Genomic DNA, 17,359 nt, shown 5'->3' on the forward strand with positions numbered 1-17,359 from the left:
CTTAGTTCCTCCAGAAATAATTCGGGCACCGCGAGACCAGCCTAAGCCATCCCAGGGCTTCTCCCAGCAGTGCAGCCCCCTTGCCACAACACACACCACACTGTACCCTGCCCTCTCTGGTGACACTAAGGAACAAACAACTCCCCGGGCTGCACGTTGGATGAAGGCTGGCCCACCAAACCCAAAGTGCCATCAGAATCGATCCTTGCCATTCACAAAAACTTGTTTTCCCTTCAAAACATGTGATGTTGAATGCTGATCCGTCTTCCTCCTCTGCTCCCCTTGTCCCTGCAAACTTCGGTGCTTTGTCGCTTTAGCTGCACTGGCCTTGTCTCAGTTCCCTGGAACACACTTCCCTGGACAGTCTCTCTGTTCCACACTCACTTGGCTCTCTGGCATTGTCTAGGTCTCAATTCAAACCTCCCCTCCTCCGAGAATTATCCCAGACCACCCGACGTAAAGTAGCCACACCCCCTTCCAGCATAATCTATCCCATCCCTAGTTTATCTTCTCTGGAGGACGTGCACAGTCTGAAAGCATCTTATTCGTTCACTGGTTGATTGTTTATCTCCTCCTCTGAAAGCTATTTGCTATCACTTTACAGTTCTAGAATGCAGAACTGTAAAGGCTCTTCGAAAACTCAAAGCCCTGATTGTGCAGGGGCAGGATTGGAGGCCCAGGAGGGCTGAGACTTGCTCCCATCTTACAGCGAAGCAGGAACAAGGCCAGGATTAGAACGGGGTCTCCTGGCCCCTTTCCCATCGCCCTTTCTATCTCGGTGGGAAGGCCCCCAACAATCTTTCACAAGTCAGCGACCATTTCCCAAAAGCCTCTGTCGCATTCAAGCACGATGTTAGTGGCACAGTACAAACCACATTGTTTTTCCTTTTGCAATTTCTTCAGGAGCTGAGCAGAACATTCCACAAGGCCACTTGGGCTTGGGCATTGACCTGCCTGAAGGTCAGAGACTGCACTAGATGAGTAGTTCCTGTCTAGAAATCAAAGTCCTATGATTTGCAGAACTTATCTTTTAAAAATGTTTTGATCTACATAATACATGTGATGATTTTTTTAAAAGAGATAATAGAACCAAAAGGCGTATGAAGAAAAACCACAGCCTTTCGCCTTCCCCAGTCCTGCTCCCTGGAAGCAATCACTTTTAACCGTTTCAGCTGTTTCTACTCCCACCCTCTCTCCATATCTGTAGACAATACCCATGCACTTCTATTTCCCAACTAATTTATCATTATTATTAGAACTTTCTGCTTTGGGAAACGTTTCTCTCACCATCATTTGCCCTGCGTCTTCCCCCTCCCATCATCCCAGTACAGTCTAAACTTAGATCCATAATTGTCATTTACATCACCACCATGTAAATATTGTACACCGCAGAGCCGAATAGTGTACTATGGTTGTACTTTTTCCTTGAAAAATTCTTCTTTTCCCTAGAATTTCTAGTTGCCTTCCTTTCTTCCTTCCTTCCTTTTCTTTCCTTCCTTTTTTTCTCTCTGTGGTCCCACCTATTTTCCACATTTCTTCAGCTCTTACCAAATTTTTTATAGTTCCAAGTCTTCTGTTATAGAACCCCCGAGGAGAAGCAAATGCACGGTTTCAGTTACAAGCCTGTGCACATTCTCCGGCCAGTCACTCTCCCAACTCTGCCCGCCCCTGCTCTCTGCCATGTGCAGCCTCAGCAGCTGCTGCTGTCACAGGACAAGTAGGACAAGCAATCCACGCACGGCATTCTTCGGGGAAGACAGCAAATTTGTTCCTGACAGTGGTCAGGGCACTGGGGGCCGGCATAATTCCAAGATGGTAGGAGGTAAAGCAGATCTGTGGGGAAGGGGTGCCCAGGGCGATCATCCCACGTAAAAAGGAGACTCGCCATGCTTAAAAGTCAAGTTGCAGTTTATAGAGTGAGTCTTGCATTGGGTCTTCATGCCAACCTTATGAAGCTGGCAGAGCAAGGTATCATTATCCCTCTTTTACAGAGGAGAAACCGGGGCTCCCAAAGGCTCCAAGGCCAAAGCCTTTGTGACCTGCCAAAGTTCACAGGGCTAGGACACAAATCCCCGGTTTTCCAATTCCAAATACAAGGCATTTTTCTACTACTCTCTTTCCCACTAGTATGCCGAGGGCCTAATGAAAACCACACCACAGCCTAATTAAAATCAGGCAAGAGGGCACAAGGCAGCGTTAAATCATCTTTGTGTCTTTTACCTTTGGCTGCATCTCTCTCGAGCTCTGTGCCAGGCAGGAGGGACCTGTGAAGGCATCTTCTCTCTACGCTGGCCCGTTAGCTAAAGTTGAGATATAACTAAGAGAGGGCCTCGTTAAGAGCTATGCTTCCGTCCTCATTTGCACCAAAAACAGGGTTTCCTGCATTTTTCATCCTATTAGCTCACTGGCCAAGCTGAAGCATTTGCTGTCTTTATTGATCTACTTTGAGATTGGTTTGGATTATAAATAAGAGTTTTCCCTTGGTATCTACAAGGAATCATTCAGACACGGTAGGATGTTTTCTAAATGTATCGCGGTGTGACCCCTTCCAGCCAGAAACTGGGTTGGGCTCACAGAGTGCAATCAATTGCCTGGACACCCCAACCTTGGTTTAGGTGCATTGTAGGTACCATGGTAAACTGTCTTCAGAGTGAAGGCCTAGATACTCCTCATTCTATGAAATGCCTGTAAAAATAATACACAACACAGGATATCAGGACTTGAGATCTTTCAAAAAAATGTTTTCTAAAAGGAAAAACAACCCATAACTGGGGTAGGAGCAGCAGCACCGGGGTTTCCTCAAGCAGCAACTGGCATCCTCAGGGCCCCAGAACTGCGGAGAGCAGGGCTGAGGAGGAGGAGTGAGAGGGAGGAGGAAGGGGCGTGACACGGGAGGGGTGGGTAGGGCTATGGAAATTTTGCTAGCAGAATGGAACGTTGGTGGCTCAGCGCATTTCACTTTCTAAAGGTTGACAGGAAGAGGGACTGTGCCCACAGAAATGTCCATCCCAACCTCAGATAACAAACAAACACACCGACAACTGACATCTCCTTGCTGTGTCCTATAGAGCAGCTGTTCTGCCAGGCCTCAGTCCAGTGTTCCCTTACTGTGTATGCGCGCACGTGTGTTGCACGTCTGGCCTGGGTGTGCAGAAACACACAAACACCCTGGACACCAGCCCACCCTCCCCCAGAAGGAGCATTTGCCCTTGTTGGTGGAACATCACCATTAGGGTCTTGTGGGTGAATAAAATGCCACGGGACCTGCCCACGGACACCGTAAGGGTCCACTCCTGTCCTCTCCTTCCTAAAAACACAAATCTCCACCCTGGTAGCCCGCTCCCCTGCTTGCCGTTGCCAAAAGGAAACCGCTTTGGCACACGCTTCCTTATGCGCAGGCGCACAAGAGAGCGAGCCCGGAGGGCTTCCCGCGGAGAAAGAACGTGCTGTAAGATGCCCGTCGTCCGCCCAGCCCATTCCCACCCTCAGGAGTTCTTCCTACAATTTAGACCATGGCCGACTCTCGGCCCGAGTCGGAGCCTTTTCCCGGAATTGTAGGCAAAATACAATCCTGAGGTGTGGAAACTTTCAATACGGACCTGAGATGTTTGCGTCCGGAGATCCGGGGCGGTCCCGCAGCACAGAGACGTTCCACCCACGGCTCTTGCTCAAAAGGCCAGGAGGCTCTGGCACCGGCCCCTGGGGAAGGCCGTGCTGGTGAGCACTGGTGGCTCCACCCCGGGCTGGCGGGAACCCAGGCTCCTCCCACTGCCCACGGGACTCCGGGGGGACAGTGGCTTTGGCCTCTGTTTTCAGGAAGGCAGAGGTCAGCTCAGCCTCCTGCCCTGGTATCTGGACACCCGCCAGCTGGGAAGATCCAGGCATCCAAGATGCCCTGGGGATGGCGGAAGCCAATTATTCCGGGGGCCCAGCTTCACGCTCCCTGTGGCCCGGGCTCTGGGCACAGAGTCAACATTTGGCTCTGTCCGGAAATGGCAACAGGCGGGACACTGGAATTTGGCAGTGCTCCGGGGCAGAAGCCACTGAGAATGATTCTGTCTGTGTAGCCCTGGGTCTTCCAATCTGATGGAATAATATTATAATAACCACAACTTCAACAATAACGATAGCCAACATTTATTGCCTAGCATGCGCCGGTCACTGTTCTAAGCTCTTTATACGTATCAATGTGTTCACTACTCACCAAAACACTATGATATAGGTGTTATAATTAGCCTCATTTTACAGGTAAAGAAAATCAGGTGCAGAGAGGTTAGGCAATGTCCCCAAGATCACACAGCTAGGAAAGGCAGGAGCTGGGATTTGAACCCAGGCAGTTTGGCATCAGAGAAACCAACATGTAGCCTGGCCTAAATCAGAATTTCCCTTCCTTTTTGGAGTCCTGTTACTTTAACGCCTGATCAGGCATCCACCTAAAGTCCTGGGGCCACACCTGGCTTCAGGTGCTGGCCACTGGCCATTGCTACGTCATTCCTCCAGGCCCCACATCCTGGGACACACTTTTGAAGCACATTAGAGACCAGGGAAGCTGAGAACACAAAGTCATCCCCAAGTTCTCCAGGCTGAAGCCTCTTCCCTCCACTGCATGCATGGCAGACACCTGTCAGTGGGGACACAGCCCTGTCATAAGGACAGGAAAGGACTACGACCCACTTTGTCGGCGTTAACTCAAAGTTCAGGGGTCTGTTCACATTGTCCCATTTGCAGGTGGCAGAGCCAGGGCTCAAACCACAGCCATTTGCCTACTAGCCCATTGCCCGTTCTTTAAAATCATTCACCCAATGAGAACTTATCAGGCACCCGCCATGGACCCCAAGCCCTGGTGACACATGGATGAGTAAGGCTTGTTCCCTTTGCCCTGGGAGCTGCCGGGTCTGCGGAGGACAAGGGAGTATAGGTAGACACGACATGCTGACACGTGTGCTGAGACACATGTGGTGTGACCGGCCCTGTGTTCCGGTGGGGGCAGCACTGGAAGCTTCGTGAAGGAAGTGACACTGAGCGGGTCTCTGATGGGCGGGTTGCCAGGCGGAGCTGTCGGGGGAGGGTGTTGCAGCCAAGGGGTGTGGGATGCCCAGAGGCACAGAGCAGCACACCATGGAGGAAGGGTGTGTCCAGCTGGGCCCCGAGACCAGACCAGAACTCTCTTCTAGGCAAGAAGCTTAACGGGCCATGGGGGCCACGCAAAGGAGAGGGAATGTTCCCCTGGAGGCCGTGGGGGCTGCAGGGGGTTTGCAACAGAAAAGCCGTAAGATCTGCTTCTAGGAGAAAGCCATCCACAGCACTATCACCAGGGAGACGGAACAGGAGGAGGTGAACTTGGGAAAGCTGCCCAAGCAGCCCTGGTGGGACATGAGGAGGGTCTCGACTGAGGCAAGAAGAGGGTGGGCAGAAGGGAGGGGCGAGAGAGCTTCCAGAAGCAGAGCTGACGGGACTTGGCAATGGGCTGGGGGACAGGGAAAAGGATTCTCGGATGGGGCAGGAGGAGCTTGTCCGAAGGACGAGGAAAACAGCTCCTTTGGTTTGGGACATGTCCAGGGAGCGATGCTGGAAACGTGTCCAGCAGTTGGAAGTACAGGCGGGACTGTCACTCCGGAGAAAGCAGGAGCCAGGAACAGAAACCCTGGTGTCCTGGTGTGGGGACGGCAGGTGAGGCCACCGGGAGAGGAGATGTCCTGCCCAGGGAGAGGAGGACATGGAGGAGATGAGGCCAGAGAAGGAGATGACGGGGTGGGCACAGAAGTGGGAGAGCAACAAGGGCGGCAGCGGGACCTGAAGCCAAGAGGAGAGACCAGAAAACAGGGATCAGGAGGGAAAATCAGCTCCTTGGCAGACTCGGCGACCACAATTTTAGTGATGCGAACTAAAGCCCTTTATTTTTCTCCCCGTAGCATCTCTCATGGCCTGATGTCATAGCGTGGTTGTTTACTTGGTTCGCAGAAGCCGGGGCCGGCGAGTCTGTGCCGGACCGTGTTCCCAGCACCCAACACAGTGCCGTGCTCATCCTCGGTGCTCAGCCAACGTGCTGAAGGAATGAATGAAGGAGCTGGATTTCAAGGCGCTAAGGGCTAATAATATGTAAAGAAATGAACTAGTCTTTTTTTTGTCCCCCAAGTTTGGCAATAAAAGGAGGAAAAATATTTATCAAGAGCCCAGAGTCCCTTCCCTCAGAGAAAACTCCAGGCCCTGATGGCTTCACGGGTGAATTCTGCCAAACACTTAAGGGAGAATAATACAAATTCTAAACAAACGGTTCCAGGAAACTGAAGAGAAGTGAACACCCTCCCCACCACACTCATTCTATGAAGCTGGCACTACCCTGACCCCAAAACCAGACAAAGACATTACGAAAAAAAAAAAAAGACAGATCAATATCCCTCATGTACACATGGGGAAAAAATTTTAACAACATTTTAGCAAGTCGAATCCTCTGTTCAAGAGGTAGAATCTATTTCCCCAACCACCAAACCCCGGCTGGCCTTGTGATTTGTTTTATCCATAAAAGGTAGCAAAAATGCGACATTATGTCAATTCTAGCCAAGTCCTCAAAAGCGCTCATGCACGTCTATTCTCTCTCTCTCTCTGCCCAGCAACCACGTGAACAGGTGGGGCTGGCCTGCTGGAGAACAGGAGACCAGCTGGTGACCAGACTACCTTTTCCAGCAGAGGCCACCCTAGCCCAGCCAGCCTTCAGCTGACCTACCAGCTGGTCACAGACACATCAGTGAATCCAGCTGACATCAGAAAAACCACCCAGCTGAGCCCAGCCCAAATTGCCCACCTTCAGAATCATGAACAAAATTCAGGTTTTCTGTTTGAAGCCATTACATTGTGGGGTGGTTTGTTACTCAGCAAGAGCTAACTGATACAGCAGAGACACTGCCTTGTTAGATTCAGAGTTCCTCAAGGACAGAAACTATGTCTCACTCATCTTCCCCAGTATCCAACATTGCTCAGCAAATACTTGTTGAGTATTTGTGCAGCTTTTGCAGAACAGCTAATAACTGCCATTTTGCCAATGACTCCTGCTTGACCCTGTCAATTAAAGAGCTCACCACTGGCTGCTGTCATCCAAGGAGCTCCCTATAATTATCTGCCCAGCAAACCCACACTGCAGCCCAGAGAGGGTTGGTAACATAGCTACAGACGCACAGCAAGTCAGCCTAAGAGTGAGGTTGATTTGGATTAAATTGCTGGAGCTGAGGCGTCAAACTCAGGGTGTCCCTCATCCTCATACCCATTAGGTTATTAACATTCTCTCCTTCACGGAGAACCTTGTATTAGCGACTTTCAAGTAATCCCCAGGAGACTGATAACACTCACTTTAATAGCCTCTTCCTCTTTCATAAATGACAAGAGTTGTCACTTCTGTAGATGGATTTTGCTGGCAAGTTATAGACTGTGCACCACAAACAGCCTGCAACTCAGCCAGGCCCAAAGAGCCTCAAGACCAGGAAACCAGGGTCCCACCTGGTTAACCTGTAAGTTGATACAAGAAGAGGACAAAGGGTAGAAGACAAGCAGGAAGCAATTCAAGCAAAATGAGGTAAGAGCACAATGTGAGACAGACTGACTGGGCTGTCGTCTAGCAGCTTAAACGGTGACTCAGTTTTCCCATCTGTAAAGTGGGGGTGACACTGGAATACCTACCCCCCAGGACTACTGGAAGATAGTTAAGTGAAAGTAGTTAAAGCAGCATCTGGCACATAGCAAAGGCCATGGACGTGTTACTAATCAGCACCAGCATCTTGGTCAAGGAGTTTGTCATAGGACTGCCACTCCAGGCCTTTCCCTTCCCCAGAGAGCCAGCATTCCCTCCTGTCCACTGCCACCACTCTCGGACAGGAGCCACCAAGCAGAAATAAACTACCAGGGCAGTCTCTAGGAGGGAAGGAAATGCAAACAGGCAACAGGCAGCTCAGGGCATGTGGACAATTAGGGGACATTTCAGGCACCGTCCCAGCTATGCTCATGTTGATGTTTCCCCAGGTCTGTCGTTCCCGCAATGCCTGGCTCACTCACTTTTTTAAAATCACATTTTTATAAAAGAAAACCTTATATCACAACTGAAATGGAAAGTCAGCCTCGCCTGCCATAAATAGAGAGTGCTGGAAAAAATAAATACAATGAAAACAAAACATTGTTATTAAATTCCAGCTAGAAGCTCTTGCTCCTAAAAGCTTTGAGCCCAAAGACAGCTTTCTGGGTTTTTTTTGCTAGAACAGGATGTCACATGTGTTGGAGAAGTTTTAAAGACATATTAGCACAAAACTGAGATTTCTTCTTAGAAGAGGTGAAAGGGAATTTAAAAGGGAGTGGTTTGAAAGGGATTCTATCTTACTTAATGCTGTGTGTCTGGTCCAACCAAAGCATCTGAGATCGTTCATTTCATGTGTCACCCTGCCTGGGCCCCAGTGTTTCTCTGAGGATGTTTTGGGATGAGACGCACGGTTGAATTGGCAGACTCTAAGTCAAGCAGACGGTGCTCTCGCATGTGGGTGGGCCTCATTCAATCAGTTGAAGGCCCGGATAGAACAAAAAGCAGACTTCCTCCAAGCAGGAAGGAATTCTGCCAGCCTTGCACTGCAGCATCAGCCCTTCCCCGGGTCTCCAGCCTGCTGGCTCACCCTGCAGATTTTGGACTTGCCAGCCTCCATAATCACATGAGCCAATTCCTTAAAATAAATCTCTCTAAGTACCTGTATACTGGTTCAGTTTGTCTGCAGAACGCTAACTAGTACAGCACCTCTCCGTGGGGGTACCCAGCCCATACGGATTCACCAACCTAACAGCTGACAGGTTGTGCCCCTTAACTGCGGACTTAGAGGGCACCAACAGAAAGGAATCCCACCACGAAAACTTCAAGACCAGGGCAGATGCGGAGCCAGCACTGTGGTAGCATTTCTGAGCTGGGGAGCTGTTTCCCTGAACGTGGAATCCCCCAGTAACACCTCCCCACCAGCATGCCTGTGGGGGCTGTGAGGTGGCCATGCTGGGAAGAAAGGCACCCCCCTCCCCCTGGCCCCCACCCTCAAATCTCACCCTTCCCACTGAAGCGCCGCTGATGATGTTGCGTCTGCAGCGATGACATTGTCCGGCCGTGGAACTGGGAAACTGACCCGACACAATGGGAATCGCACACTCATGCAGTCTCAGCTGAACGGCGCCGTGTGGCATTAGAGCCCTGCCCCCAGCCTCTGCCTGGGTTATTTTTCTAGCACCCAGTTTCCATCTCTACGTGCCGCAGGACTGGGGACCTCCGCACTGCCAACACCACATCTGATTATCAGGCCCTAAACTTTAGAACAAGGGCTCCCGAACTCAGTCATTTGCCTTTTCTAACCCACTTTCTTTTTTTTTTTTGAGACAGAGTCTCACTTTTGTTGCCTGGGCTACAGTGAGTGCCGTGGTAACAGTCTAGCTCACAGCAACCTCAAACTCCTGGGTTCAAGCAATCCTCCTGCCTCAGCCTCCCGAGTAGCTGGGACTATAGGGGCGAGCCACCAGATCTGGCTAATTTTTTATTTCTATTTTTAGTTGACTTGCTAATTTTTTCTATTTTTAGTAGAGACGGGGTCTCGCTCTTGCTCAGAGCTGGTCTCGAACTCCTGAGCTCAAGCGATCCTCCCACCTCGGCCTCCCAGAGTGCTAGGATTACAGGTGTGAGCCACTGCGCCCGGCCTCTAACCCACTTTCTAACATACATACATGCATTTTAAAGAGAAATCTTTTGGCTCCCTGGGAACAGAAAATCAGCATCACTTGCCATAAATAGAAATTGATTGTGAAAATAAATAGCATCCCCCCAAAAAAGTTCACAAATTCTGGTTGGATGCTGTTGCCAAAGAAACTAAGCCAGAGACCTGGCTAAAGAGGGAAAACAAGAGTCGGAAGGCACTGAACACCTTAGCACCAGTTCCGGTCTTCCCCTGGAAAGAATCAGAAGAGTTGAAAGAGCACTGAAAAGGGAATTGCTTTCTCACACTTGATGACAGAGCCATCTAAAATCACTGCAGCATCGTGAATCCCACCCTGCAGAAAACACTAAACAGAGCTCTCCCTTCCACTGACGCCAATTCTGTCTTTGGTGGTCTCCACCCAGGGAGCCACAGAGCCTGTGCCCTCCCTTCCTTCCACCTCAGCCGCCCTGGCCTGGGCCCAGCCTGTCCCAGAACTCTGGTGGGGCCTAGCTTAAACCCAGGAGCCCTGGCCCTCCGAAACCTGGTCCAGGCCTGTAGAAATTCCACCACTGGGAGCGTCCTAGGAGCTAGAAACAAGGACGGGGCTGTGCATTAAATTAAAACCCAGGGAAGCAGAGGAATCGGAACCCTCATACACTGCTGGTGGGAACGTAAAACGGTGCAGCCACTGCGGAAAACAGTCTGGCAGTCCCTCAAACGATCGGACACACAGTGACCCTGTGACCCAGCAGTCCCACTCTTGGATATCTTGGATACATACCCAAGAGAAATGAACCCCCCCCTCCACACAAACTTGTACACGGTGTTTGCAGCAGCATTACTCACGGCCGGCAAAGGCGGTAACAGCCCACACGGCCACCGGTGGCTGAATGGCTACGCACGACGCGCACGTCCGTGCGGTGAGCACTATCCAGCCACGAGAAGGAACGAAGCGCCGACACCTGCTACCGCATGGGCGACCCTGGAGGACGTGCTCCGTGAAAGAAGCCAGGCACGAAAGGTCACGTGGCGTACGACTCCATTTATATGAAACGTCCAGAACGGGCAAATCCACAGAGTCAGAAAGTGGACGAGGGTTGATGGGGGCTGATGGGGAGGGGAAATCAGGGAGGAGGGATCTAAAGGGCGTGGGGTTTGTTTTTGGGGTGATGCAAATATTCTAAAATTGACAGTGGTGATGGTCACACCTATCTGTGAATATATTCAAATACGATGAATTGTACATTTTAAAAACCTCGTTTAAAAAAATTGGGAAGTTCTGAGTTCGCTGGAGGTTGGTCAACTCCTCTGTGCCCCTGGGTCTAACGCCACAAGGACACCGTGACCTAAGCACCCTCTGTGATCCCCGATGTGGGAGGGAAGGTAGAAACCACAGGTCGGGATTCAGGGTCTTGAGTTGGAAGGGGCTGATCTGGGCCGGGAGGCCCTTGACCCTCAGACCGTGCCCCACCTGCCAGCCGCCACCCCGCCCCACCTCTCAGGACGCCCGCGAGGTGGAACATGTGTGCGCCCATTTGCCAGCCACCTGTCCACCAGCGTGTTCCCGGAGTACACAGAACGCGCAAGGTTCTTTGTAGGCGCCATGGGAGGACGTGAAGACAGGGACTCCAGGGTCCCCAGCCTCATGGAGAGCTCAGAAGAACCGTCGGGATGGTTCAGTATCCCAAAAAACCAAGCCTGCCCCCCGCCCCCCAGGGAAGCGGCACCTTTGCACAAGCTATTCCCTTTGTCTGGAAAGTTCTTAGATCTTGGCATGACCGGCTTCTTTTCATGTAGCCTCAACTCCAAAGTCACCTCCTTGGAGAAGCTTCCCCAGGTCTTCCTGTCTGAGCGAGCGGCCCGCCCTCACCTCTCCAATCACCGAATGCCATCTGCTATACTCTAATTTCTCTCTACTTGCTGCTTTTTTCTGTCTTGTCCCTCTGCACTGGGAGCTCCCCGAGGGTGGGGATTTGTGTCCGTCCTATCACTGCTGTGGCGCCTGCCCAGCACGGTACATCCTCAGATGACTATCTGTGGGGCAAAGGATGGGGACTTTTGGGGGCACTCTTCTTCCCACTCCAGGCCTCCCCAAGAAGCCTCGAGCATCTGGGGCCAGCAGGAGGTGAACGCAGGGAGAATCTGGGGTAAGGGGGCTCAACCTGAAGGCACAGCGTCCTCCTCCCCCGTGGGACCCCCGCGGCCTCCAGCTGAGTCTTCCTAGTGCCGGAGCATGAATAACCCCCAGCTCCTGATCTGCTTGCAAACTGCAGAAAAAGCACCAGGGAGGCTGCTGGGAGGGGGTGGGCAGGGGCTCAGGCCGGGCCCCCCAACACACCTGGGTGCGTGTGCCAGAGGTTAAACCCACACGCCCACGGAGGGGCGAGGGCAGAGGGCAAGGAGGCTGGAGGGGAGAAGGACAGCCATGGAGGCCCACAGTCCAGGTGGGGCTCCGACAGGATGCGACACTGGTTCTCTAGGAGCCCCAACACTCCCCAGGAAAAGGCAAAGTGGGGAGACCTGGGTTCCCCACAAAGGCACTGCTGGGGCCAGACCACCCTAGTAGAGCAAACCAAAGCCTCTCTGATTCATGTCTCACCGGGGCTGTCCCTGGGTCCCCGCTGTGTGCGGCATGAAACACGACAAAAGCAAGGAGGAGTGAGGAAGGAGGCATTCGAGATACCGTCCAATCAGAATACTGTCTTTTATGTTCATCGCGATCCCCGTCTTACAGACGAGCAGACGGACGGGCAGAGAGGTTAGGTCGCTCACTGACGGTCCTACCACTGGTAAGTGGCAGAACTGGGGTTTGAGCAGTGGTACCCCCGACCACCACCTTGCCTAACGAAGCCCAGGGCTCTAGAATACCGGGAGCAAGACACAGAAAGCACAGCTTAGTAGTGGGCACAACCAATTCACGGCAACACCGAGGCTGCAGAGAACCCGGGCCGCAGGAAGTAGAAGAGCACACCGTCGCAGCGCCTCTATAGACCCGTTAAATCAGAACCGCTTTTTTGTTAAAAGCTGCCCAGGTCAGTCCACTAAACACAAGGTTTGCAAACCACCAGGGAAACCCTTTCATGGGTCCTTAAATGATAACACGGAGCGTGCACTGAGGTGGGGTACAGTGCGCATCCACACAGACATGCACATGTATCTGTTTCACGTACTATATTTATGTATCATGTGTATTACACGTGTATGTAAAAGGAAGTAGAAGCTGCCAATTCACGGGTTTCTCTCAGACTACTCGGGACTAGAGAGATGAATGAATCCTTTTCTCATGCAACCTTCTTTCTGGGAGAGGAAACTGGTTTATTTTCCCAACACAACGACCGCGACCCCCCCTGGCTAGAAGGACGTATGTACCCGGTCCATTGACAGACAGGTGAGTAATGAAAACTCACAGGCCCATCCTTCATTTTTTGTTTCCTCCAACCACCCCTGCCGGGCCGAGCCACCTGGTAACCTGGGGCAAGTCACACCTGCTAACCTGACGGCATTTCCTCCCTGGCACAAGGAGAGGGCGGGATTAAAGCCGCACCCCCATGTCAGGCCCTGAAAGTCACGTCTTAGGTCTCAGGTCCGGTTACCTAGAGGCAGAGCTGGGGTGTGGATTCTGTCGTTAGGGATTTTCTGAAGGAGGCTCTTTGGTGAAACCGAGAAGGAAGTGGGGGAAGCGGGGTGCCAGAGGGGACGAGGCCAGCAAAGAAGCGGGTTTGGCTGAAGTCCAGCCCAGCCCGGCCCTCCAGGGAGCTCTGGGGAGTGCACAGCACCAGTTTGTCCTGCCCCAGGCGAGGGGGCTGGGCTCCCACAGGCCAGGCCTCTGCTGAGTGTTGGCCCCAGGAAAGGGGATGGGAGGTGACCTCCCAGGCATCTCTGGGAGGGGCTTCTCGAAATTCCCTGGAGTAGAAGCTGTGAGTCATCCCCGAGGGGGATGGATCCCCGGGCACATCATCCAGTGAAGGGAACAGGGTGGGCGCCCAGTGTCACCTCCACCACTGTGGCACCACCTGTTCTACTCATGACCCACATTTTTCTTTAAAACGCATTAAGCTGAGAAGGATTCATTTTTAAATGTGCATTACACTGCAAGTGGAAAAGCAGCATCACTTGCCAAGTGACATTTCAGTAATACACTTTGTAATAAATGCGAACATATTACAGTTGTTAACAGCGCCTGTATGCTATAGAAATCACCCCCCAGTGCCTGCCGGTGTGTGGACCCCACCCTGGGTGTGTTGATAGATTAAGTCTCTTTCAGGCTCTGGCCTGGAAGAATGTGACCCTGTGTCACGCTGGTACACACGGGCGCTGACCATGCCTGATGCGGCTCCAGGCAGAGCCAACTGCAGGAGGGAGAGGGAGCAGCTGGCCTGACCCCAGGGACCTCCCAAACCCTCCCACCACCCCACCCACCCCACTCACCTCTGCAGCCTCCAGCCCACTGCTCACCCAAGGCTCGGGCCTCCCTCCTGTAACTCCTCCCCTGGGTCCGCTGCGATGCTGGGGGGACGCTGACAGATGTTGGGGGTGTCCCGGTGAACTCAACAGATGGGTACCCGTGCCCGCCAGCCCTTGCCAGGCTTAAACAAATGCCATCAGGAATAATGGCAAAGAGAAAATCTGACTTAACCTGGGTTAGACGGCGACCATAAAGAAATGGTGCGAGTCTTAAAGGATAAATAGAATTAGCTGGACAAAGAGCAGAAGGGAACGTGGAAGAAGGAGGAGAGGGCAGAGCAGGTGCAAGCAGTGGTGGGAGAGGATAAAGAGCTATAGGAGCTTTTCCCTGATCAGCTGAAGCCCAGACAACGATGGGCCCACACTCCCAGTGCTGCCCTCACGCGGCAGGTTCAGGGTCCCAGGCCCTGGTGGGGCATTTTTGGTAGGTCCGAGGGCTGGGAGGGCTGGGTTCCAAAGTCCTTAATCTCGTCCTTACCCGGTGCCCTGATCTCCAGCCAGGCCCACGGACTCTCGTAGTGGACATTTCTCTTTGGGATGGGGGGGGTAGGGCTTCTTTTACTCATCGCAATGCACCCCATCTGGCCCAGAATAAGAGCTTAGCAGCTGTGATATAAATAAAATGGTGTATCCTGAGGGGTGACAGGTGCATTCTGAAGTCATTAGGCAGGTGCCAGTGGGACCAGAGAATGGGGATTGTGGGGCACTACAGGGGGGCTGTGCACAGACGTGGGGGCACAGAAAAGGTGCTATTTGCAAACTGGCTCCCAGGCCATGAGCTTCATACTGGAGATAATCGTTGATTCCTCAACTTGGGAACTCGGAGATAGGTTATCTATGTTGATTCGTTTCTCATGTATTCATTTGAACACACATATACGGGCAGCTGCTATGCACCGGGCAGTGAACAAAGAGACTCAGTCTCTGTGATGGAATTTCTGTGCCAGTGCAGAGAGGACCACCTATGGGAGGGTTGAGAGAGACCCCAGTCTCTTAAAGGCATTTGCCTTGGCTGTCTGGGGCACAGGAGAAAAATGGAGAACCCCCTCTTTCTCCTGTTTCTTCATTCACTTTTATGAATATGTGTAGATCATCAGACAATATGATCTTTTTTGAGTAAAAGATGGCAAGTGAGTCTCACTGAGTCCTCTTATTTATTTATTTTTTTGAGACAGGCCAGGCTCTTGCTCCATCACCCAGGCTAGAGTGCAGTGGTGTTATCATAGCTCACTGTAGCCTCAAACTCCTGGGCTCAAGCAATCCTCTTGCCTCAGCCTCCCAAGTAGCTGGGACTACAGGTGCACACCATGACACCCAGCTAATTTTTCTATGTTTTTAAGAAACAAGACCTCACTCTTGCTCAGGCTGGTCTAAAACTCCGGCTTCAAGCCATCCTCCTGCCTCGGCCTCCCAGAGTGCTAGGGTTACAGGCATGAGCCACCGCGCCCGGCCATGGTTGTTCATTTTAAATGGGGGAAGGGATGTAAAACCCATGGCCCATTACACAGCTTTGCACTCCATAAATGCTGAACCAACAGTAATGATAATTATTGTTATTACTACTGATAACATTGGTAAAATCTAAGTCACTTTCTCCAACCCTAAAATATCAACCTAAAACAGTTTGAGACCCGGGATTTTTGTTACCTGTCTCCTTGAATTCTCTTCGAAGCCCTGGACTCCCATTCCCAGGGGCCTCCCAGGCACCTTCCCCAGGATTTCATAACCGCCCCATTAACATGACCCAAGTGTACCCGCCATCGGCACCTCATCTCCAAACCACTGTTAACATCTATTAACAGCACCCAGACTGGACACCCATGGTGCCTATTAGGCATCCACAATGCGATGTTCGGGGGGTGGGTGCTGGATGACATACCTTAGATCAGTCACCATGTCCTTGTCCCCGGATTTCCTAAAGAGTCCCGAACTGGTCTGTCCACGGAGCCTCCACCATGAAAGCCATCCGACTCCCCCCAGCCAAATGCGTCATCTGACCTTGCTGCCCTCACACCTGCACAACCCCTGCTGCTCACCAGACGTAGGGGCGACTGTTTCATTCTCATTGAAGTTTAGAGAGAGAGGCAATTGCTGACTGTATGCTCTTGGTTATAGATAAGACTTTAGATCACACTTTATCCTGCCAGGGGAGCTCTTCCCTCCTCTCTCATCAGAGACAAGCACATCCAACCATTCTGGCATATCCTTCCAGACGTTGTTCCTCATGTAAACATAACACAAGAAATTCTGTTTACGTTTACATAAATAGGACATTTTTCCATACTACGTTGTAATGCCATAGAGCCCTTTCCATACTGGTACCCGTACACGAACCTTGTTCTTTTTAACTGCTGTCAAATATTCCGCAAAGTGGCTGATGGACATTTAGGTTGCTTCCACTTTTTTCTTTGTTCTCTCTCTCTTTTTTTCTTTCTTTTTCGTTCCAGCAATGCTCTGTGAATATCTTCACACCTGCCTCCTTGGCCAGGTTCTTGGGGATGTGGAAGGGAAGCCCCCCCACACACACTACGCCTCCCTCCCTCAGCCCTCCCAGCCCTGCCTCCCTCCCTTTGTATTGCCAGAGTCTGTAGCAGCTTAACAATACTCCTGGAGATTTAAGTGAGCAAGGCAGCCCTTCCCTCGGCCTTCCTTTGATTCAAGCAAACCACAAACATTTCAAGCCACTTCCACGTACATCAATATATCATCCCCTCTGATCCTTCAAACAACCGGCACAGGTCATCGGGGTGGAACAATGATCCTCATTAAAGATGAAGAGACTCCCTCGGCAGCTAAGTGGCAGGGCTCAGTCTGGAGCTGAACACCGGGGGCATCTTTGCAAAGAGTGGCTTGTAGGGGGAGCTCTTACATATTTCAGGATGAGTCGTGTTGTCAAGAGTGGAACTCGCCCATCCCAGTCCTGTTACAATACCATCTCCCAAAAGGCAGTCACTCCGGTACTAAGATGTTTGCCAAACCCAAGGACCACTTATGCTTATGAATCAAATTCTTTAATTATTTAAAAAAATGTTTTACAGTTTAAAGCATCGACTTTCATTTCAACCTACGCAGCAGTATCTGTGAAACCACAGCTTTGTGTGCTACTTAGTTTTTTTCCCCCCAAAAAACCAACCAAGAAAAATATGTAATTATTCTTTTTTCTTTTTACACTCAGCTGCAGACGTTTTACAATT

General features: G+C 51.4%; 1 protein-coding gene across 2 annotated transcripts in view; it reads right to left on the minus strand.

The window, feature by feature from the left end:
• Positions 1–17,359, minus strand: part of EMP2 (epithelial membrane protein 2) — a 37,257-nt gene that overhangs the window by 15,468 nt on the left and 4,430 nt on the right. Inside the window, exon 1 of one of the 2 annotated variants that reach the window (XM_012647807.1) lies at positions 3,600–3,649. The exons of the other annotated variant lie outside the window; for it this stretch is intronic. The gene's annotated coding sequence lies outside the window, so the exon portion shown is untranslated. Of the gene's footprint in view, positions 1–3,599; positions 3,650–17,359 lie in introns of those variants that run through there. 2 annotated transcript variants of the gene reach the window in all.

This window comes from Propithecus coquereli, unplaced genomic scaffold (assembly GCF_000956105.1).
Source record: "Propithecus coquereli isolate 6110/MARCELLA unplaced genomic scaffold, Pcoq_1.0 Scaffold27, whole genome shotgun sequence".
In the NCBI taxonomy this organism is placed as follows: Eukaryota; Metazoa; Chordata; class Mammalia; order Primates; family Indriidae; genus Propithecus; species Propithecus coquereli.